Raw genomic sequence first — 11,085 nt, 5'->3', positions numbered from 1 at the left:
AGACGACGGAGATATGGCCGACGGATATCCGGTCAGGTATTTCCGGCCAGTCTAGGTAATGATTTTTTTCTGTCTTTTTTGCTGTTGTAGGATTGAAGGGCAGATTATTTGTCAGATTCAAGTTCTTAAAAGGCTACATTCAAACCTTAACGGGTGGTTATGAATGCACCAAGTTTGAATGATGTTTCTATACATTTGCTTCCCTTTCTCTACAAACAGTATCTTTTGATACAAGTGATAGTGCCTTGTAGCATCAGTGACGCGGCCTGGTGATACAAATCTGTCCAAAAGTATCTTTTGATTTGATCGCGGCGGTGTATATAAAGTATCGCCGATTTTACCGAAACGATTTGGTAAAACGGTACTTCCTTTCAATAATTTCAAATTCTAATGCTTCTTAGATCAATACATTGCAGATCCCGGAAGGACCAGCCACCCATTGGACCACGACGACGGAGATATGGCCGACGGATATCCGGTCAGGTATTTCCGGCCAGTCTGGGTAATGATTTTTTTCTGTCTTTTTTTGCTGTTGTAGGATTGAAGGGCAGATTATTTGTCAGATTCAAGTTCTTACAAGGCTACATTCAAACCTTAAAGGGTGGTTATGAATGCACCAAGTTTGAATGATGTTTCTATACATTTGCTTCCCTTTCTCTACAAACAGTATCTTTTGATACAAGTGATAGTGCCTTGTAGCATCAGTGACGCGGCCTGATGATACAAATCTGTCCAAACGTATCTTTCGATTTGATCGCGGCGGTGTATATAAAGTATCGCCGATTTTACCGAAACGATTTGGTAAAACGGTACTTTCTTTCAATAATTTCAAATTCTAATGCTTCTTAGATCAATACATTGCAGATCCCGGAAGGACCAGCCGCCCATTGGACCACGACGACGGAGATATGGCCGACGGATATCCGGTCAGGTATTTCCGGCCAGTCTAGGGTAATGATTTTTTTCTGTCTTTTTTTGCTGTTGTAGGATTGAAGGGCAGATTATTTGTCAGATTCAAGTTCTTACAAGGCTACATTCAAACCTTAACGGGTGGTTATGAATGCACCAAGTTTGAATGATGTTTCTATACATTTGCTTCCCTTTCTCTACAAACAGTATTTTTGATACAAGTGATAGTGCCTTGTAGCATCAGTGACGCGGCCTGGTGATACAAATCTGTCCAAAAGTATCTTTTGATTTGATCGCGGCGGTGTATATAAAGTATCGCCGATTTTACCGAAACGATTTGGTAAAACGGTACTTCCTTTCAATAATTTCAAATTCTAATGCTTCTTAGATCAATACATTGCAGATCCCGGAAGGACCAGCCACCCATTGGACCACGACGACGGAGATATGGCCGACGGATATCCGGTCAGGTATTTCCGGCCAGTCTTGGGTAATGATTTTTTTCTGTCTTTTTTGCTGTTGTAGGATTGAAGGGCAGATTATTTGTCAGATTCAAGTTCTTACAAGGCTACATTCAAACCTTAACGGGTGGTTATGAATGCACCAAGTTTGAATGATGTTTCTATACATTTGCTTCCCTTTCTCTACAAACAGTATCTTTTGATACAAGTGATAGTGCCTTGTAGCATCAGTGACGCGGCCTGGTGATACAAATCTGTCCAAAAGTATCTTTCGATTTGATCGCGGCGGTGTATATAAAGTATCGCCGATTTTACCGAAACGATTTGGTAAAACGGTACTTTCTTTCAATAGTTTCAAATTCTAATGCTTCTTAGATCAATACATTGCAGATCCCGGAAGGACCAGCCGCCCATTGGACCACGACGACGGAGATATGGCCGACGGATATCCGGTCAGGTATTTCCGGCCAGTCTGGGTAATGATTTTTTTTTCTGTCTTTTTTGCTGTTGTAGGATTGAAGGGCAGATTATTTGTCAGATTCAAGTTCTTACAAGGCTACATTCAAACCTTAACGGGTGGTTATGAATGCACCAAGTTTGAATGATGTTTCTATACATTTGCTTCCCTTTCTCTACAAACAGTATTTTTTGATACAAGTGATAGTGCCTTGTAGCATCAGTGACGCGGCCTGGTGATACAAATCTGTCCAAAAGTATCTTTCGATTTGATCGCGGCGGTGTATATAAAGTATCGCCGATTTTACCGAAACGATTTGGTAAAACGGTACTTTCTTTCAATAATTTCAAATTCTAATGCTTCTTAGATCAATACATTGCAGATCCCGGAAGGACCAGCCACCCATTGGACCACGACGACGGAGATATGGCCGACGGATATCCGGTCAGGTATTTCCGGCCAGTCTTGGGTAATGATTTTTTTCTGTCTTTTTTGCTGTTGTAGGATTGAAGGGCAGATTATTTGTCAGATTCAAGTTCTTACAAGGCTACATTCAAACCTTAACGGGTGGTTATGAATGCACCAAGTTTGAATGATGTTTCTATACATTTGCTTCCCTTTCTCTACAAACAGTATCTTTTGATACAAGTGATAGTGCCTTGTAGCATCAGTGACGCGGCCTGGTGATACAAATCTGTCCAAAAGTATCTTTCGATTTCATCGCGGCGGTGTATATAAAGTATCGCCGATTTTACCGAAACGATTTGGTAAAACGGTACTTTCTTTCAATAATTTCAAATTCTAATGCTTCTTAGATCAATACATTGCAGATCCCGGAAGGACCAGCCACCCATTGGACCACGACGACGGAGATATGGCCGACGGATATCCGGTCAGGTATTTCCGGCCAGTCTAGGTAATGATTTTTTTCTGTCTTTTTTGCTGTTGTAGGATTGAAGGGCAGATTATTTGTCAGATTCAAGTTCTTACAAGGCTACATTCAAACCTTAACGGGTGGTTATGAATGCACCAAGTTTGAATGATGTTTCTGTACATTTGCTTCCCTTTCCCTACAAACAGTATCTTTTGATACAAGTGATAGTGCCTTGTAGCATCAGTGACGCGGCCTGGTGATACAAATCTGTCCAAAAGTATCTTTCGATTTGATCGCGGCGGTGTATATAAAGTATCGCCGATTTTACCGAAACGATTTGGTAAAACGGTACTTCCTTTCAATAATTTCAAATTCTAATGCTTCTTAGATCAATACATTGCAGATCCCGGAAGGACCAGCCGCCCATTGGACCACGACGACGGAGATATGGCCGACGGATATCCGGTCAGGTATTTCCGGCCAGTCTAGGTAATGATTTTTTTTCTGTCTTTTTTGCTGTTGTAGGATTGAAGGGCAGATTATTTGTCAGATTCAAGTTCTTAAAAGGCTACATTCAAACCTTAACGGGTGGTTATGAATGCACCAAGTTTGAATGATGTTTCTATACATTTGCTTCCCTTTCTCTACAAACAGTATCTTTTGATACAAGTGATAGTGCCTTGTAGCATCAGTGACGCGGCCTGGTGATACAAATCTGTCCAAAAGTATCTTTCGATTTGATCGCGGCGGTGTATATAAAGTATCGCCGATTTTACCGAAACGATTTGGTAAAACGGTACTTTCTTTCAATAATTTCAAATTCTAATGCTTCTTAGATCAATACATTGCAGATCCCGGAAGGACCAGCCACCCATTGGACCACGACGACGGAGATATGGCCGACGGATATCCGGTCAGGTATTTCCGGCCAGTCTGGGTAATGATTTTTTTTTCTGTCTTTTTTGCTGTTGTAGGATTGAAGGGCAGATTATTTGTCAGATTCAAGTTCTTAAAAGGCTACATTCAAACCTTAACGGGTGGTTATGAATGCACCAAGTTTGAATGATGTTTCTATACATTTGCTTCCCTTTCTCTACAAACAGTATCTTTTGATACAAGTGATAGTGCCTTGTAGCATCAGTGACGCGGCCTGGTGATACAAATCTGTCCAAAAGTATCTTTTGATTTGATCGCGGCGGTGTATATAAAGTATCGCCGATTTTACCGAAACGATTTGGTAAAACGGTACTTCCTTTCAATAATTTCAAATTCTAATGCTTCTTAGATCAATACATTGCAGATCCCGGAAGGACCAGCCACCCATTGGACCACGACGACGGAGATATGGCCGACGGATATCCGGTCAGGTATTTCCGGCCAGTCTGGGTAATGATTTTTTTTCTGTCTTTTTTTGCTGTTGTAGGATTGAAGGGCAGATTATTTGTCAGATTCAAGTTCTTACAAGGCTACATTCAAACCTTAAAGGGTGGTTATGAATGCACCAAGTTTGAATGATGTTTCTATACATTTGCTTCCCTTTCTCTACAAACAGTATCTTTTGATACAAGTGATAGTGCCTTGTAGCATCAGTGACGCGGCCTGATGATACAAATCTGTCCAAACGTATCTTTCGATTTGATCGCGGCGGTGTATATAAAGTATCGCCGATTTTACCGAAACGATTTGGTAAAACGGTACTTTCCTTTCAATAATTTCAAATTCTAATGCTTCTTAGATCAATACATTGCAGATCCCGGAAGGACCAGCCACCCATTGGACCACGACGACGGAGATATGGCCGACGGATATCCGGTCAGGTATTTCCGGCCAGTCTGGGTAATGATTTTTTTCTGTCTTTTTTTGCTGTTGTAGGATTGAAGGGCAGATTATTTGTCAGATTCAAGTTCTTAAAAGGCTACATTCAAACCTTAACGGGTGGTTATGAATGCACCAAGTTTGAATGATGTTTCTATACATTTGCTTCCCTTTCTCTACAAACAGTATCTTTTGATACAAGTGATAGTGCCTTGTAGCATCAGTGACGCGGCCTGGTGATACAAATCTGTCCAAAAGTATCTTTCGATTTGATCGCGGCGGTGTATATAAAGTATCGCCGATTTTACCGAAACGATTTGGTAAAACGGTACTTCCTTTCAATAATTTCAAATTCTAATGCTTCTTAGATCAATACATTGCAGATCCCGGAAGGACCAGCCGCCCATTGGACCACGACGACGGAGATATGGCCGACGGATATCCGGTCAGGTATTTCCGGCCAGTCTAGGTAATGATTTTTTTTCTGTCTTTTTTGCTGTTGTAGGATTGAAGGGCAGATTATTTGTCAGATTCAAGTTCTTACAAGGCTACATTCAAACCTTAACGGGTGGTTATGAATGCACCAAGTTTGAATGATGTTTCTATACATTTGCTTCCCTTTCTCTACAAACAGTATCTTTTGATACAAGTGAAAGTGCCTTGTAGCATCAGTGACGCGGCCTGGTGATACAAATCTGTCCAAAAGTATCTTTTGATTTGATCGCGGCGGTGTATATAAAGTATCGCCGATTTTACCGAAACGATTTGGTAAAACGGTACTTTCTTTCAATAATTTCAAATTCTAATGCTTCTTAGATCAATACATTGCAGATCCCGGAAGGACCAGCCACCCATTGGACCACGACGACGGAGATATGGCCGACGGATATCCGGTCAGGTATTTCCGGCCAGTCTGGGTAATGATTTTTTTCTGTCTTTTTTTGCTGTTGTAGGATTGAAGGGCAGATTATTTGTCAGATTCAAGTTCTTACAAGGCTACATTCAAACCTTAAAGGGTGGTTATGAATGCACCAAGTTTGAATGATGTTTCTATACATTTGCTTCCCTTTCTCTACAAACAGTATTTTTGATACAAGTGATAGTGCCTTGTAGCATCAGTGACGCGGCCTGGTGATACAAATCTGTCCAAAAGTATCTTTTGATTTGATCGCGGCGGTGTATATAAAGTATCGCCGATTTTACCGAAACGATTTGGTAAAACGGTACTTCCTTTCAATGATTTCAAAATCTAATGCTTCTTAGATCAATACATTGCAGATCCCGGAAGGACCAGCCGCCCATTGGACCACGACGACGGAGATATGGCCGACGGATATCCGGTCAGGTATTTCCGGCCAGTCTGGGTAATGATTTTTTTCTGTCTTTTTTTGCTGTTGTAGGATTGAAGGGCAGATTATTTGTCAGATTCAAGTTCTTACAAGGCTACATTCAAACCTTAACGGGTGGTTATGAATGCACCAAGTTTGAATGATGTTTCTATACATTTGCTTCCCTTTCTCTACAAACAGTATTTTTGATACAAGTGATAGTGCCTTGTAGCATCAGTGACGCGGCCTGGTGATACAAATCTGTCCAAAAGTATCTTTTGATTTGATCGCGGCGGTGTATATAAAGTATCGCCGATTTTACCGAAACGATTTGGTAAAACGGTACTTCCTTTCAATAATTTCAAATTCTAATGCTTCTTAGATCAATACATTGCAGATCCCGGAAGGACCAGCCGCCCATTGGACCACGACGACGGAGATATGGCCGACGGATATCCGGTCAGGTATTTCCGGCCAGTCTGGGTAATGATTTTTTTCTGTCTTTTTTGCTGTTGTAGGATTGAAGGGCAGATTATTTGTCAGATTCAAGTTCTTAAAAGGCTACATTCAAACCTTAACGGGTGGTTATGAATGCACCAAGTTTGAATGATGTTTCTATACATTTGCTTCCCTTTCTCTACAAACAGTATCTTTTGATACAAGTGATAGTGCCTTGTAGCATCAGTGACGCGGCCTGGTGATACAAATCTGTCCAAAAGTATCTTTCGATTTGATCGCGGCGGTGTATATAAAGTATCGCCGATTTTACCGAAACGATTTGGTAAAACGGTACTTCCTTTCAATAATTTCAAATTCTAATGCTTCTTAGATCAATACATTGCAGATCCCGGAAGGACCAGCCACCCATTGGACCACGACGACGGAGATATGGCCGACGGATATCCGGTCAGGTATTTCCGGCCAGTCTGGGTAATGATTTTTTTCTGTCTTTTTTTGCTGTTGTAGGATTGAAGGGCAGATTATTTGTCAGATTCAAGTTCTTACAAGGCTACATTCAAACCTTAAAGGGTGGTTATGAATGCACCAAGTTTGAATGATGTTTCTATACATTTGCTTCCATTTCCCTACAAACAGTATCGTTTGATACAAGTGATAGTGCCTTGTAGCATCAGTGACGCGGCCTGGTGATACAAATCTGTCCAAAAGTATCTTTCGATTTGATCGCGGCGGTGTATATAAAGTATCGCCGATTTTACCGAAACGATTTGGTAAAACGGTACTTCCTTTCAATAATTTCAAATTCTAATGCTTCTTAGATCAATACATTGCAGATCCCGGAAGGACCAGCCACCCATTGGACCACGACGACGGAGATATGGCCGACGGATATCCGGTCAGGTATTTCCGGCCAGTCTAGGTAATGATTTTTTTTCTGTCTTTTTTGCTGTTGTAGGATTGAAGGGCAGATTATTTGTCAGATTCAAGTTCTTACAAGGCTACATTCAAACCTTAACGGGTGGTTATGAATGCACCAAGTTTGAATGATGTTTCTATACATTTGCTTCCCTTTCTCTACAAACAGTATCTTTTGATACAAGTGATAGTGCCTTGTAGCATCAGTGACGCGGCCTGGTGATACAAATCTGTCCAAAAGTATCTTTTGATTTGATCGCGGCGGTGTATATAAAGTATCGCCGATTTTACCGAAACGATTTGGTAAAACGGTACTTTCTTTCAATAATTTCATATTCTAATGCTTCTTAGATCAATACATTGCAGATCCCGGAAGGACCAGCCGCCCATTGGACCACGACGACGGAGATATGGCCGACGGATATCCGGTCAGGTATTTCCGGCCAGTCTAGGTAATGATTTTTTTCTGTCTTTTTTGCTGTTGTAGGATTGAAGGGCAGATTATTTGTCAGATTCAAGTTCTTACAAGGCTACATTCAAACCTTAACGGGTGGTTATGAATGCACCAAGTTTGAATGATGTTTCTGTACATTTGCTTCCCTTTCTCTACAAACAGTATCTTTTGATACAAGTGATAGTGCCTTGTAGCATCAGTGACGCGGCCTGGTGATACAAATCTGTCCAAAAGTATCTTTCGATTTGATCGCGGCGGTGTATATAAAGTATCGCCGATTTTACCGAAATGACTTGGTAAAACGGTACTTTCTTTCAATAATTTCATATTCTAATGCTTCTTAGATCAATACATTGCAGATCCCGGAAGGACCAGCCGCCCATTGGACCACGACGACGGAGATATGGCCGACGGATATCCGGTCAGGTATTTCCGGCCAGTCTAGGTAATGATTTTTTTCTGTCTTTTTTGCTGTTGTAGGATTGAAGGGCAGATTATTTGTCAGATTCAAGTTCTTACAAGGCTACATTCAAACCTTAAAGGGTGGTTATGAATGCACCAAGTTTGAATGATGTTTCTATACATTTGCTTCCCTTTCTCTACAAACAGTATCTTTTGATACAAGTGATAGTGCCTTGTAGCATCAGTGACGCGGCCTGGTGATACAAATCTGTCCAAAAGTATCTTTCGATTTGATCGCGGCGGTGTATATAAAGTATCGCCGATTTTACCGAAATGACTTGGTAAAACGGTACTTTCTTTCAATAATTTCATATTCTAATACTTCTTAGATTAATACATTGCAGATCCCGGAAGGACCAGCCGCCCATTGGACCACGACGACGGAGATATGGCCGACGGATATCCGGTCAGGTATTTCCGGCCAGTCTAGGTAATGATTTTTTTTCTGTCTTTTTTGCTGTTGTAGGATTGAAGGGCAGATTATTTGTCAGATTCAAGTTCTTACAAGGCTACATTCAAACCTTAACGGGTGGTTATGAATGCACCAAGTTTGAATGATGTTTCTATACATTTGCTTCCCTTTCTCTACAAACAGTATTTTTGATACAAGTGATAGTGCCTTGTAGCATCAGTGACGCGGCCTGGTGATACAAATCTGTCCAAAAGTATCTTTCGATTTGATCGCGGCGGTGTATATAAAGTATCGCCGATTTTACCGAAACGATTTGGTAAAACGGTACTTTCTTTCAATAATTTCATATTCTAATGCTTCTTAGATCAATACATTGCAGATCCCGGAAGGACCAGCCGCCCATTGGACCACGACGACGGAGATATGGCCGACGGATATCCGGTCAGGTATTTCCGGCCAGTCTAGGTAATGATTTTTTTTCTGTCTTTTTTGCTGTTGTAGGATTGAAGGGCAGATTATTTGTCAGATTCAAGTTCTTACAAGGCTACATTCAAACCTTAACGGGTGGTTATGAATGCACCAAGTTTGAATGATGTTTCTATACATTTGCTTCCCTTTCTCTACAAACAGTATCTTTTGATACAAGTGATAGTGCCTTGTAGCATCAGTGACGCGGCCTGGTGATACAAATCTGTCCAAAAGTATCTTTCGATTTGATCGCGGCGGTGTATATAAAGTATCGCCGATTTTACCGAAACGATTTGGTAAAACGGTACTTTCTTTCAATAATTTCAAATTCTAATGCTTCTTAGATCAATACATTGCAGATCCCGGAAGGACCAGCCGCCCATTGGACCACGACGACGGAGATATGGCCGACGGATATCCGGTCAGGTATTTCCGGCCAGTCTGGGTAATGATTTTTTTTCTGTCTTTTTTTGCTGTTGTAGGATTGAAGGGCAGATTATTTGTCAGATTCAAGTTCTTACAAGGCTACATTCAAACCTTAAAGGGTGGTTATGAATGCACCAAGTTTGAATGATGTTTCTATACATTTGCTTCCCTTTCTCTACAAACAGTATTTTTGATACAAGTGATAGTGCCTTGTAGCATCAGTGACGCGGCCTGGTGATACAAATCTGTCCAAAAGTATCTTTCGATTTGATCGCGGCGGTGTATATAAAGTATCGCCGATTTTACCGAAACGATTTGGTAAAACGGTACTTTTCTTTCAATAATTTCATATTCTAATGCTTCTTAGATTAATACATTGCAGATCCCGGAAGGACCAGCCACCCATTGGACCACGACGACGGAGATATGGCCGACGGATATCCGGTCAGGTATTTCCGGCCAGTCTAGGTAATGATTTTTTTCTGTCTTTTTTGCTGTTGTAGGATTGAAGGGCAGATTATTTGTCAGATTCAAGTTCTTACAAGGCTACATTCAAACCTTAACGGGTGGTTATGAATGCACCAAGTTTGAATGATGTTTCTATACATTTGCTTCCCTTTCTCTACAAACAGTATCTTTTGATACAAGTGATAGTGCCTTGTAGCATCAGTGACGCGGCCTGGTGATACAAATCTGTCCAAAAGTATCTTTCGATTTGATCGCGGCGGTGTATATAAAGTATCGCCGATTTTACCGAAACGATTTGGTAAAACGGTACTTTCTTTCAATAATTTCATATTCTAATGCTTCTTAGATCAATACATTGCAGATCCCGGAAGGACCAGCCGCCCATTGGACCACGACGACGGAGATATGGCCGACGGATATCCGGTCAGGTATTTCCGGCCAGTCTAGGTAATGATTTTTTTCTGTCTTTTTTTTGCTGTTGTAGGATTGAAGGGCAGATTATTTGTCAGATTCAAGTTCTTACAAGGCTACATTCAAACCTTAACGGGTGGTTATGAATGCACCAAGTTTGAATGATGTTTCTGTACATTTGCTTCCCTTTCTCTACAAACAGTATCTTTTGATACAAGTGATAGTTCTTTGTAGCATCAGTGACGCGGCCTGGTGATACAAATCTGTCCAAAAGTATCTTTCGATTTGATCGCGGCGGTGTATATAAAGTATCGCCGATTTTACCGAAACGATTTGGTAAAACGGTACTTTCTTTCAATAATTTCAAATTCTAATGCTTCTTAGATCAATACATTGCAGATCCCGGAAGGACCAGCCGCCCATTGGACCACGACGACGGAGATATGGCCGACGGATATCCGGTCAGGTATTTCCGGCCAGTCTAGGTAATGATTTTTTTCTGTCTTTTTTGCTGTTGTAGGATTGAAGGGCAGATTATTTGTCAGATTCAAGTTCTTACAAGGCTACATTCAAACCTTAACGGGTGGTTATGAATGCACCAAGTTTGAATGATGTTTCTGTACATTTGCTTCCCTTTCTCTACAAACAGTATCTTTTGATACAAGTGATAGTGCCTTGTAGCATCAGTGACGCGGCCTGGTGATACAAATCTGTCCAAAAGTATCTTTCGATTTGATCGCGGCGGTGTATATAAAGTATCGCCGAT

This window comes from Pecten maximus, chromosome 6, assembly GCF_902652985.1.
Source record: "Pecten maximus chromosome 6, xPecMax1.1, whole genome shotgun sequence".
NCBI classification, from domain to species: Eukaryota; Metazoa; Mollusca; class Bivalvia; order Pectinida; family Pectinidae; genus Pecten; species Pecten maximus.
The sequence above is the reverse complement of the archived record's forward strand: the minus strand, read 5'-3'. Positions refer to the sequence as shown.